This window comes from Henckelia pumila, chromosome 3, assembly GCF_033568475.1.
Source record: "Henckelia pumila isolate YLH828 chromosome 3, ASM3356847v2, whole genome shotgun sequence".
Taxonomy (NCBI): domain Eukaryota; kingdom Viridiplantae; phylum Streptophyta; class Magnoliopsida; order Lamiales; family Gesneriaceae; genus Henckelia; species Henckelia pumila.
The window spans coordinates 96,935,786-96,950,615 of record NC_133122.1 but is presented as its reverse complement, the minus strand read 5'-3'; positions in this window follow the sequence as shown (position 1 = coordinate 96,950,615).

Below are 14,830 nucleotides of genomic sequence, written 5' to 3'. Positions count from 1 at the left end.
GTGGCGGATGAATCTCATATTCTGCAGCGGTCTGAGGTTCAGGTGAACAAGGATTTGACCTATGTTGAGAAACCTATTCATTTCCTGGATTATAATGATAAGGTTTTATGGAACAAAGTCATTCCTTTGGTTTTGGTTCAGTGGCAGCGCCGAGGCACTGAGGAAGCTACTTGGGAGCTTGAGGATAGGATGCGTGAAGACCATCCTGAGTTGTTTTGATTTCATTCTTAAGTTGTATTCAGTTGCAAACTCTGTAAACGTTTGATTTGAATAAAGAATGTTTCTGATTTCTGTATTACATTCAGTACTTAAGATCTGATTTCGAGGACGAAATATCTTAAGTGGGGGAGAATGTAGTAGCCCGTACCCTAATTGAGTAATTAAAGGATTAATGCTAATTAAATAAATTGGGTATCGGACGGATCGGAAGCTCCGATCAGGATCGGAAGCTCCGATGCAGGATCGGAAGCTCCGATCGATATTACGTCATGCATGATGTGTGGCATGATCGGAAGCTCCGATCACCCCTATCCGGAGTCAACAAGTGATATTTTGACACGTGGCAGATTAGGATCTTCGGAAGCTCCGATGGCAGGATCGGACGTTCCGATTGAGGTTCGGACGTTCCGATCAAGGATCGGAAATTCGTATCGTTGTCTATAAATAGAGGGCCGAGGCTTCATTTCCAATTGCCAATTCCGAGTTTTTCCCTCTCCTTTCTAGTCTATTCGAGTTGTTCTAGCCTTCCTAGGCTTGACCCGGTGGTCGGCGAGGCGTTCGGTAGTCGTAGCGGAGTTGTGCCCAAGTTTTGGAGGCATCGACATCAAAGGGCTAACGACGGACGAAGGTATAGCTTTTGCTTCCTATAAATATTTAGGAGTATGCAATAGCTTAGTTAAGGCTTTTAGAGAACTTTAATGATAGTAGTATCATTTGGCAGTGTAGAGCAGACTATAGGCGTGGACCTAGAGTTGGTAGAGCTTGCACTATTTTGAGGTACGAAAGTACTGTTCGAGATATCCTGACTGAGTATGCATGTATTATGTGACTGCATGATTTATATGCCATGATATTATGCTGCATTCATTTGCATCTTGCTGTATCTCTTTCGAGATGTCTGTTAGTAGGGTTGTACCCTATCCTGTTAGTGGATGGACTTCTATCGATTTGGGTCCGGCGTATCCATGGTTATCTCGGTATGGGAGCCACCTCCTGAAGCGACGGCATAGCGTGCTACATACCAGGGCCCGGTCTGTCTCTGTTATTTGATCATTGACCTCGAGTTTATAGGGAGTTCACTTTGCATGCATGTATACTCATACTCTCGTACTGAGCATTTTATGCTCACGTCTCGTACTCTGTGTTTTTGGACACCCTATTCCATGGGGCAGGTTTGCGATTGGACGAGGAGGGTGGATCCAGGAGGGGCTAGTCAGTGGTTGGCCAGCTGGAGCTTCGCCTAGATTTTATTACTGTTGTTTGGGTTGATACAGCTATTCGATTTGGTTGTATATTATTTGGATAAATTACAGATTCCTTTACTTGAGATTGTATAATGTTTATGGTTTCCACAAGATTATTCTGATATCTGTTTAATTAAGTTAATTGCATGCCTAAGTTCTGTTAGTAGGTGATCCGGGTAAGGGTCACTACAGGAAGCAACATTCCGGCAGTGATTTCATCCGTGACGTCAAAAATATTACGTCATTGCTTACACACTTGATGAGACATCGAAAGCAACGATGGGGATCGGAAGCAACGTTCGTCAGGCAGAACGAACACAACGTTGAGGAAGAGACGTTCCATTCCGTGTCTATAAATAGAGGGTCCGAGAATTCATTTCTCACACCTCTTTCCTCTCTTCTCTCTCGATTCCTTAGAATTCTAACACAGATCTAGGGAAATCTAGGCGTCCTACCAAGAATCTGGAAGTGGCATAGCGATCCAGGCGTCGTAGCGGAGCTGTGGCCTAGTTTTGAGGCAATTGCGATCAGCGGGATGGCAACAGACGCATGTATAGCTATGGTCTCCTTAAATTATTTAGGAGTATGCAATAACTTAGTTAAGCCTTTTAGAGCTTAGTTAATGATGCATGAGTATTTGCATTGCAGAGTTGATGATAGGCTTGGAACCTAGAGTGGGACTGCTAGGACTGCCTGTACAAATGTACGTAAGTACTGACTAAGATAGCCAGCGGGTTTTGCATGCTTATATGATGCATTTGTGTGTCATATTATTATGCAGCATGTGCATATCATATTGTGCATGTCCATCCTTTGAGATGAGCCATGTAGGGTCGCTCAGCCCTGTTTGGACGGTTTATGTCTAGTACTTTTCAACCGACGGGTATGGGCTGGTACTAGCATCTGGGGGACACGGTCCACGTCCTATAGGAATGAGCAGTATACGCAGGGTTTGCTCCCCGGGTTGTACCACTCATGTCCTAGGCGCCATTACTGAGCAGTTGTATACAGTTATCCCAGATATGGATACCCTGTCATTTTCATGCATCATATTTGTATGTTTTACCCGTGCTTTCGTATTGAACTTAGAGCTCACGTCCAGTATTTTTTGTTTATCTGTACACCCCATTCGATGGGGCAGGTGTAGGTGCAGGATCGAGCACCAGGAGCTTGGAGTAGCCAGTGACCAGTGAAGACAGCAGGATTAGCTGTAGGTTTTACCCTTTAAGGCTTATTTATTCGATTGGGTTGTATAATCGAATTTGTTTAACCGGTTGTATTCTGTAGGTCTGCTTTTATTTAAGTCTTCCGCAGCGATTTATTTTAATGCATTATTTATTATGCTCTTAACTCTGATTAGGTAGTGGACCCGGGTTGGGTCGCTACAAATTTCGTCCTCGAAATTTAAGTTTTAGAGGAAAACATGAATAGTCAACCAAATTATCTTTATTACAACTAAACAACTACAAACTTGATACAATGAAATACAAAATCTGAAAATAACTCGAGGTGGTCAGCTCGCATTCGGCTCTCTAACTCCCAAGTAGCTTCCTCTGTACCTCTGCGCTGCCACTGTACCATCACCAATGGTATACGCTTGTTACGAAGTACCTTGTCCTTCCTGTCTAGAATCCGCAGGGGTTTCTCCACATACAACAGATCCTGATCTAACAGCACCTCGGTCGGATGCAAAATATGCGACTGATCCGCTACGTACTGCCTCAGCAAGGACACGTGGAACAAATCATGGATCCCCAAAAGATCTGGTGGCAAGGCTAGATGATAAGACACGTCTCCAACCTTCTCGAGAATCTCAAAAGGACCAATAAATCTCGGTGTCAGCTTACCCTTGCGACCGAACCTCATCACCTTTCGGAAAGGTGACACACGCAAGAATACATGCTCTCTTACCTCGAAGTGTAACAGCCTCCGGTGAGTGTTTGCGTAGCTAGCCTGTCGATCCTAGGCCGCCTTAATCCCGCGTCGAATCAACTCCACTGCATCAGTCATATGCTGAATTATCTGAGGACCCTCAACTTGACGCTCGCCAACCTCATCCCAAAACAAAGGTGTACGACAACAATGTCCATAAAGATCCTCAAATGGTGCCATGCCAATGCTGCGATGGAAACTATTTTTGTAAGCGAACTCCACCAATGGTAAATGATCATGCCACGTTGGACCAAAATTTATCACTGCCATGCGAAGCATATCCTCTAAAGTGCGAATAGTACGCTCGGATTGTCCATCCGTCTCTGGATGATAAGCCGTACTCAAATTCAAAGTAGTAACAATGGCTCGCTGGAAACTATCCCAAAATCTCGAGGTGAATCTCGGATCTCTATCACTGACAATACTCAACGGAATGCCATGAAATCGAACGATCTCCCGCACATATAGTTGTGCCATCACATCAAAGGTATAGTCGCGGTTATAGGGAAGAAAATGCGCTGACTTAGATAATCGATCCACGACAACCCAAATAGCATCACAATTCCTGGGAGACATAGGCAAGTTGGGTGACAAAATCCATCGTCACATGCTCCCACTTAAACTAAGGAATCTATATGCTGTAAAGTAACCCTCCGGGTCGTCTAAACTCTTCCTTGACCTGCTGGCACACAAGGAATCGAGATACAAACTGATAGACACTACGTTTCATCCCTTTCCACAAAAATCGAGTGCGAAGATCCTTGTACATCTTCATGTTGCCTGGATGTACAGAGAATCAACTGCGGTGAGCTTGCGATAGTATCTCTTCCCTCAAAGCAAAATCCTCGGGTACTACAACTCGACCAGAAAGACACAATAGACCATCTCCCTGTAGATGGAAACCAGAAGTATTACCACTCTCAGCCAAACGAGCTAACTTCTCAGTCCTTAGATCAGAATTCTGAGCTTCCCGGATTCGTCGATACAAGGCTGGCTCTGCAAGCACAGAAAAAACACGAATCCCTTGTTGTTCTTTCTTATGACGGAACGTGAATCCCAAAGAACAAAACTCCTCCACTACCTTCGAAACCGAACTGGTACGAAGGGAACTCAAATAGACCTTGCGACTAAGCGCATCCGCAATGGGGTTTGAAGAACCTGGATGGTTCTTGATCTCACAATCATAATCTTTCAACATATCCATCCAAAGACGTTGTCGCATGTTCAACTCAGCCTGAGTGAACAGATACTTCAAACTCTTATGTTCGGTGAAGATCTCAAATCGCTCTCCGTACAAATAGTGACGCCATATCTTCAAAGCAAAGACAATGGCTGCAAGCTCTAGATCATGTACGGGATAATTCTCCTCGTGAGTTTTCAGCTGTCTGGAAGCATAAGCGATCACATGACCATTATGAGTCAACACGCACCCCAAACCCTGGAGAGAAGCATTGGTGAAGACTACAAAACCACCTGATCCAGACGACAAAGCAAGAACTGGAGCCTTCGTCAAACGATGTCTCAACTCACAAAAACTATCTTCACAAGCATCTGACCATACGAAAGAAGCATCTTTCTTCGTCAACTTTGTCAAAGGCCTAGCTATCTGAGAAAAGTTCTTCACAAAACGCCGGTAGTACCCTGGCAAACCAAGGAAACTATGAATCTCAGAAGCTGTAGTCGGACGCGACCAATTCAGAATAGCCTCTGTCTTGCTGGGGTCAAGAGATACACCCTCTTGAGAAATGACATAACCAAGGAATACAACTGGGTCAATCCAGAAGTTACACTTGCTCAACTTCGCATACAATTGTCTCTCCCTCAAGACCTGGAGTACATTGTATAGATGATAGGCATGCTCATCCATGCTGCAAGAAAAAACCAAGATATCATCGATGAACACTACCACGAACTTGTCCAAAAATTCGCAGAATACCCTGTTCATCAGATCCATAAAAATAGTTGGAGCATTTGTCAGACCAAACGGCATCACTAGAAACTCATATTGTCCATACCGCGTATGAAATGCTGTCTTAGGAACATCCTCCTGTCGAACTCGGAACTGATGATACCCAGACCGGAGATCAATCTTCGAATAGACAGATGTACCCTGAAGCTGATCAAAGAGATCATCTATCCGCGGAAGAGGAAACTTATTCTTTACCGTTACTTGATTCAACTGACGGTAATCGGTACACAACCGCATCAAAACATCCTTCTTCTTGACAAACAGCACTGAGGCTCCCCACGGCGAAACACTGGGTTGAATATAGCCCTTATCAAGAAGATCTTGCAATTGATTATGCAGCTCTTTCATCTCGGACGGTGCCAAATGGTAAGGAGCTCTGGAAATTGGTCCAGTCCCTGGCAGCAACTCGATGACAAACTCGATCTCCCTCACTGGTGGCAAACCTGGAATTTCCTCCAGAAACACATCTGGAAAATCATGAACCACTGGTATCTCCTGGATATCTGGCTCCTCTAAGGATGCATCAATGGCGTAGATAAGGTAGCCTTCCCCGCCAGACTTTAAATCACACCGGGCTTTCAGAGCAAAAACCACTGGCATTGGGGGTCGCGCTCCCTCACCATAAAAATACCAATACTCTCCATCCTCTGGTCGGAACTGAACAAACCTCTGATAGCAATCCATTATCGCTCGGTAGGTAGTCAAGAGATCTATCCCAATGATGCAATCAAAATCCTCCATATCTAGAACCATCAGGTTAGCACTAAGCTGATGCCTCTCAAAATCCAAAACACAACCCACAACTAGACGCTTGGTTAAAACTTTGCTACCCATTGGAGTAGAAACTACTAGCAAGATGTCTAAAGGAATGAATGGCAACTTATACTTCTTAGCAAAACGTGCTGAGATGAAAGAATGTGATGCACCAGTATCAATCAAAACATATGAAGGAAAACCACATAAACTACAGGTACCTGCGATCATCCGATCACTGTCAGCCTCTGCCTGTTCCTGGTTAAGAGCAAAGACCTGACCCTGGGCATGTGGCCTCAAAGAAGAATGACCCCGAGAAGGAGTCTGAGCAGGCTGTCGCTGAGACTGCTGCGGCTGCTGGTGCTGCTGAGAATACTGCTGCTGAAAAGGTTGCTGTTGGTACTGAGTAGGCCGAACAGATGCGTGAGAACCTCCAGAACAACTTGCTGCTCCCATCAGTAACGGACAATCCCTCTTCATATGACCCTCCTGACCACACTGGAAAAATGCTCCACTCAAACGAGGACATGGGCCTGCAGGATGCTTACGCCTACACTGACGAAATCGGTTCAATCTCTGTCCACCAAAGTTATGCACTCCACCAGATCAAGATGAAGAATATGAAGTACCTCTTGGCTTCTTGAAAGACTGTCACTTCGGACCCAAAGTACTGGCACTCGCTGGTCTGGAAGAAGAAGAGAAGAGTCCCCTGTTCCTCCGGATACTGTCCACAACAAAAATCCGATGAATATCAGGGTTCAGACCCTGAAGAAAATGGTCGTACTTTGCCATAGAACTATCAGAAATGTGAGGACAATAAGGTAGCAGATCAAAGAACTTCTGTTGGTACTCCTCGATTGTCATCGTACCCTGTTGCAAACTCAACAACTCACTGGCTTTTGCCTGACGCAGAGTTGGAGGAAAATACAACATCTGATAAGAAGTACGGAACTCGCCCCACGTAGCTACTCCTCTTGCTGCTACGAATGGTGCGGAAGTAGATCTCCACCACTTCCTCGCTCGTCCCTCAAGCATAAAGGCAAGAATCTCCATCTTATCCTTGTCTGTGCAACGGAACTCCTGAAAACACTGCTCCATCCTCTCAAGCCAATCCTCAGCCTCCTCAGGCGTCTCACCTCCTATCAAAGGCTTCGGGCTAACCTCCTTAAATCTGGGCATGCTCACTCGTTTGCGCTCCTCAGGTTATCCTCGACGACGTCTAAGATCATTTGGATCGCCCCATCGACCGCCGCCTCCGCTATCGTGGCTCTCATTGTAATCTGCCATCTGTTGCATAAGAACAGATAATTACTTAATCCGCTTTACGAAATTCCTAGTGCAATGCTCTCTGATACCAAAAAGTGTAGTGACCCAACCCGGATCCACTATCTAATCAGATTTATAATTAAGAGCATGCATAAAACTCAAAAGCGTTAAGGAGTGGATAATTAAAAGTACAACAAATCCAATCGGCAGAATACAACCGACGATAACACAAGTGTATGAATACCATTATACAACCAAATCGAAGGTTCAGGGTACACAAATCCCTACCCTTTAAAAACTCCACACTCTCGGGTCCTCAATCCTGCTGAGAGCCTCCTGGACCGTCCAGCCTCAAACCTGCCCCGTCACAAGGCATACCACAAATACCAAACACAGGGGCGTGAGCGATAACGCTCAATACAAAGCAATGATATATAAACTAATATGAAGCAAACAAATGATTTAAAATCACTGGGTAAAACAGTCTACTCAGGGCGCCATGAACACATAGTACCGTGCTAAGAGAGCTACTCCGCGGGTACTCGTGTATTCCCCTATCCACTATAGCGTCTACTCCACCGTCGTGGTCGCTCCTAGTGATAGCAAAACTAGGGGCTGAGTGTCCCCAGACAAGAATCCATAAGGAGTAACTCATCACCGATGGAAACTCGTCAAGACTCAGATCATACCAGATGCATCATAATCATGCAACATATAAGCATATATATCATGTCGGCTATCTTGGTCAGTACTTCCTTACCTCTAACACTGCTGGTCAAACCTAGCTCCGCTGGTCTAGACTCCAAGTTTACTAGTCCAGTCTACTGCTACTACAATGCAAATACCCATGCATCATAATTAAGCCCTAAAAGCCTTAACTAAGCTATTGCATAATCCTAAATATTTTTAGGATGCCAAAGTTATATCTGCGTCCGTCGTTAGCCCTTTGTTGTCGAAAGCCTCAAAACTAGGCCATAGCTCCGCTACGACGTCTAGATCGCTGCGTCACTTCCGGATTTCTCGTAGGACGCCTAGATCTCCCTAGATCTGAGTTAGAAGGCCTAGGAATTGAGAGAGAAGAGAGGAATTGGTGCACCACAAATGAACTCTCAGCCCTCATATTTATAGACACGGAACGTTGCGTCTGTTCGGGTTCGTTGCATCTGTTCGGCCTGACGAACGTTGCTTCTGATCCCCATTGTTGCTTCCGATGTCACATCAATTGCGTAAGCAATGACGTAATATAGCTGACGTCATGGATGACATCAACTGTAAGAATGTTGCTTCCGTTCAAGAACGTTTCTTCCGTTCTGGGTCACCCTTTGGATCATTTTTGATCACTCTGAATCCATTTCTGAAGTCCGTTAATCCAACAGAAACTTCCATAATCATATATTAGCAAATCAAAACATGATCATATGATTAATTACTCATTAACCATTAATTATGGATGCGGGTCACTACAATTCCCAACACTTGGAATACCCAAATCCCTTTGGTTTCAACACACCCATACTTGATAACCAGACAATAGCTATTAGTAGCCTATCAACACAATCTCGTGCCTTTCTACTGACAGCTGCCTCGTACACTGGACTTAAATACCCTAACTATGACAGAGTCAAACGATGCCTAACGCAATCACAGGACTCATTATCCTTGCCTCGTTCATTCAGAATGAAGGCCACGTCTCGTCAAGTCCAAGAATCATAAATAACGAATCCAAAAGATTTACACAATCTCCGAACATGATCCTGATTATATTCCTCCCAAAGACTGCGCAACAAATTAAGACTAAGGTAGCTTATCTCAATAAGCCACCTGGACAATCACCAAGGCTTCACGAGCATAGGCCACGCTTCCCTCACATATCAAATAGTTTTATACAGTCAATAGCATCTGATATAACCCCATTACTAATGAGATTAATCATCATGAATAAATTTTTCTATTCGAGTCAAAGTCTCGAAACAGCATCCCATCTAGTATCTTGGATGACTCCAATCACAGGGAAACAATAATAGCAACTCTGATGACACAACCCCTAGTCATCGTTGGTAGAAATCCGTACATCTACTAGATTCACACGTCTAGCAGTAACCCAAAGGTTAAAACCTATCTGCTCAGAGTACACACTCGTCAAGGAAATCCCTCCAAGACTAGTTCTCATAGCAGAACACTCAAACCATATTTTTGACAAAATCAGACAATATCTAGCCAATGATATCAAACCTGATATCCAATCCAAGGTAATACCCTGTTGTTACTGCTACCAAATCCCTGAAGCACAAAGGCTCTCAGGAAACCTCTGAAGTACAAGGACTCCTAGAGTAACATTGGCATAGGGTCGCACCCCATTGTTGGAGAACCGCGATCAGATCAATCAGAATTGATACCCGGTGCAGCGGAAGTTTAAAAATTTTATATGGAACGATTCCATAATGGGTATCAAAGCGATTAAATTGTGTGTGTAAAAATTAAATAACAATTATAAATTTTTACCTCCAATCTCGAATCGAGATTATGGACACCAACAGATTACTCTGCTCTTGTTGTATATCCCTGGAACTGATGGACGAACTGTTCTTCAATCAGGTCCACGAACGGATATTTAATCCCTCTGATAGATTGCACTAGAAAATCTATCAGAAGTTTCTACGAAGAGAATTAACGAATTTGATCTGTTAAACCAGACTGTAATTCAAAATTCACAGACTAGATTTTTCCGAGCAGAGGGGAGGGGGGGCGGCGGCCACACTTAGAAAAATAGGGTTTTTTCGAAAATAATTTTGTGACCTGTTGTGTGTAATTTCTGTACTGCAATAACTTATTTATAATGTAGGCCGCTAACAGCTTAAAGCCCATTAGTCATAAGTTTAAGCCCGACAAGCAAAGCCCGCATGTTCAGAAATTAATATAAAATTCATGATGACTCCGATTGATAAACCGATTTCACCAATGTTCACAGAAACCATTTCTGCACCTTTTAAAGTCAAGATAAATTTTTATGAATCCGTATTCAGTGTTTTCCAAAAATGTTCATCCCTATGTCATTTTAGGAAATCTTACTCCTCTACTCTTAAATAAGAAGTCCAAGTTCTTTGTTCATTAAATTTAACTCTTTAAATTCAACTATCTCAACGGGGATTAAAAATCCATTACTCTGTGTGACCCTCAATGGTTCAGGGATACAGCTAGCCGTGGGCTCACAACTCCTTGTGACTCGAAACAACAATTTCCGACTTGCCCATCGAATCATGGTAAGAGCGCCTAGCAACATCACCCCATGATTCCCTAGGTATCACTGATAGTTCCTGCAAGAACCAATAGATTTTTGTTAGCGTACAGTACGGTCCCTTCATCCATATATCCCGATCGAATCAACAACCATTGGTAAATCGAGAGTCGTTCGAGATTCGATAACTATGCAATGCATCTTGAAGATCAAATAGTGACATCGCATGTGCTACTAAGAAACCATTTCTTAAAACACATCATATACTCTGGCCAGAGATTCGTCACACTAATATCTCCTCAGATCGCATAGGATATCCACACTCGCAAGTATGTGGTGAATCCTTGACAACAAAGCATCGACTCCTATATGTGTTGTACCTGTACCCAATCCCGACACCTGATGACCCCAATAGAGTCGGTAAACGAGTCAAAGCACAGTACTAGCATATAGAGTCTCAATGATGTTTCAAGTAGTAAGGACTAATGGTGTACAACCAAAACCGCGGACTTTATCCACTCGATAAGTGATAACCACTTGGAAAGTCCGGATAGGGTAGTTCGATCATTCATCATATGAATATCCATTTGCATGCTTCGAACATCTCTATGTTCCCTACCAATGAAACGTGGTACTCTGCATCGCAAATGCTAGTCTCAAACTCGAGCGATCCTTATCCTTATTATCGGACGGCTCAATCTACTAGGAACAGTTTAGAATATACAGTGACTATAAGATGTGTTTCATGATAGACATCCCCATGTACTACCACATCTTACATACACTATAGTATATTTAAGGTCTTTATCAAAACAACAATAGTATATCACAATATAACAATATGAAGAAAGATAAAGTCATTGCCATTAATAAAAGTGTAAATTATATTAAACAAAAGATTGTTTATACAAAGAGTCATCAAAGCCCTTAGCCACAAGTTGGCTCACCGGGCACCCACTCTTTCAATCTCCCACTTGCCCTAAAGCCAACTAGTCATACTACGTAGACCCATTGCTTCGCGATGTTTGTCAAATAATGGTCCTGGAAGGGCTTAGTAAGTGGATCAGCGATATTGTCTGCAGAGGCCACTCTTTCGACAGTGATGTCTCCTCTTTCCACAATCTCCCGGATGATGTGGTATTTCCTCAGTACATGTTTGGATCTTTGATGAGACCTTGGTTCCTTTGCCTGAGCAACGGCACCCGTGTTGTCACAGTACACCGGGACTGGACCAACAACTTCAGGAATGACGCCCAACTCTTGGACGAAATTCCTCATCCAAACGGCCTCTTTAGCAGCAGCTGATGCTGCAATGTATTCTGCCTCAGTGGTGGAATCCGCTGTGGTGTCTTGCTTGGAACTCTTCCAAGAGACAGCACCGCCATTGAGCATGAACACAAATCCAGAGGTTGACTTCGAGTCATCCACGTCACTTTGGAAGCTAGAGTCGGTATAGCCTTCAAATTTCAGTTCTCTTCCTCCATATACCATGAACATATTCTTAGTCCTTCGTAAATACTTAAGAATGTCCTTCACGGCTTTCCAATGCATTTGACCGGGATTAGCTTGATATCTGCTCGTGACACTCAGAGCAAATGCTACATCTGGTCTGGTAGATATCATCTCATACATGATACTACCTATGGCTGACGCATATGGTACATGTGTCATTTTCTCTATCTCTTCATCAGTCTTGGGACACATAGACTTGGATAGAGAAACTCCATGACACATGGGTAGATGTCCTCTCTTGGACCCATCCATTGAAAACCGTTTCAATATGGTGTCGATGTAGGTTGATTGAGTGAGTCCTATCATTCTCTTAGATCTATCTCTATAGATCTGTATCCATAGAATATAGGATGCCTCACCCAAATCCTTCATCGAGAATCTACCTAATAACCATATCTTTGTTGACTGCAACATCCCTACGTCATTCCCAATGAGTAGGATGTCATCAACATAAAGTACTAAGAATGTTACAGCATCCTTAACTACTTTCTTGTACACGCATGGTTCCTCCGGGTTCTTGATGAAACCAAAATCCTTTATTATTTCATCAAATTTCTGGTTCCAACTTCTTGATGCTTGTTTTAGACCATAGATTGATCTCTGAAGCTTGCATACCTTATGCTCGCTTCCCATGGATGTGTATCCCTCAGGCTGCGTCATATAGATCTCTTCCTTAATGTCTCCATTTAGAAAAGCAGTCTTCACATCCATTTGCCATATCTCATAGTCATACCAAGCAGCTATGGCAATAAGGATTCTTATGGACTTGAACATTGCAACTGGTGAAAAGGTTTCATCATAGTCAACTCCTTGTCTTTGAGTATAACCTTTCGCCACCAATCGTGCCTTGTAGGTCAATACCTTACCTTCAGGCCCACGCTTTCTTTTGTAGATCCATTTACTCCCTATTGGAACAATTCCATCGGGAGGATCTACGAAAGACCAAACTTGGTTTGTATGCATCGAATCTATTTCCGACTGCATAGCTTCAAGCCATAAATTTGAATCCGCATCAGAAATTGCTTCCTTGAAGTTTCTTGGATCACATCCAACATCGGGTTCATCTTGATCCCCTTCAAGAAGAAGACCATATCGAATAGGAGGTCTAGAAGTCCTCTCGGATCTTCTAGGTATAGGCGTGTCCAACAATGGTTCCTGAGGTGTAGGATCATTATTTTGTATTTCGGGTTCTTCTCGAATTTCTTCGAGTTCCATCATCTCGCCTTTCTTATCCGATAAGAACTCCTTCTCCAAGAAGGTGGCAATCCTCGAAACAAACACCTTTGTTTCAACAGGATGATAGAAATAATATCCGATTGAATTCTTCGGATACCCTACAAAATAACATAAGGTGGATCGACTATCCAACTTATCTCCCACTGTCTGCTTCACGTAAGCAGGACATCCCCAAATCCTCAAGTATGAATACTTAGGAGCTTTGCCATTCCATAACTCGTATGGTGTTTTGTCCACTGCTTTAGTGTGGACGTTGTTCAACAACAATACCGCCGTTTCAAGCGCATAGCCCCAAAACGAAGGTGGAAGCTCAGTGAAGCTCATCATGGATCGAACCATGTCCAACAAAGTTCGATTACGACGCTCCGATACACCATTCAGCTGAGGTGTCATAGGAGGAGTCCACTGAGAGAGAATCCCATTCTCTTTCAGATAGTCCAAAAACTCGGTACTCAAGTATTCTCCACCTCGATCCGATCGAAGTACTTTAATACTTTTACCTAGCTTGTTTTCTACTTCAGCCTTGAATTCTTTGAACTTTTCAAATGCTTCAGACTTATATTTCATTAAATATAAATACCCATACCTTTAATAATCATCAGTAAAGGTAATGAAGTAGGTGTGGCCATATTGAGTACCAACTCTAAATGGACCACAAACATCTGTATGGATCAAATCCAACAGATTTTGACTACGCTCAGTTTTCCCTTAAAAGAAGATTTAGTAATTTTTCCTTTCAGGCAGGATTCACAAGTAGGTAGAGAGTTAATATTAGACATATCAAACATGCCCTCTCCCACTAGCTTGTTCATCCTCCTTGAGGAAATATGACCTAGCCTAGCATGCCAAAGGTTTGCCGGGTTTTGACTATCGATTTTCCTTTTGTTTGTTGTTGCCGGTTTATCAACATAATTTATTGGAACGTCTTTTAGTTTTAAGTTATATAGATCGTTTTCAAGTTGTCCATTTTCAATCAAACATTCATTCTTGTAAATATTGCAAATCCCATTCACAAAATTGCAAGAATAACCATCTCTATCAAGCATAGAAACAGAAATAATGTTTTTAATCAAATCTGGAACAAATAAAACATCTCTCAAAAGTAACTTAAAACCGTTCTGCAAAATTAATTAAATATCTCCCACAGCTTTAGCTTCAACTCTGGAACCATTTCCGAGCCTCAGCTGGGTCTCACCCATTCTAAGCCTGCGACTTCTTGTCATCACCTGCAAATCATTGCAAATGTGAGATCCACATCCGGTATCCAATACCCAAGAAGTAGTATTAAGTGAAACATTTATTTCAATATAGAACATACCCTTCGCAGTTCGCAACTGCTCTAGATATTCCTTGCAGTTACGCTTCCAATGACCAGGCTTCTTGCAGTAATGGCAAACATACTTGGACTTTTCCATGTTTGAAGCCTTTGTCTTGTACTTCTTCTCCGGTTCGATTTTCTTGGGT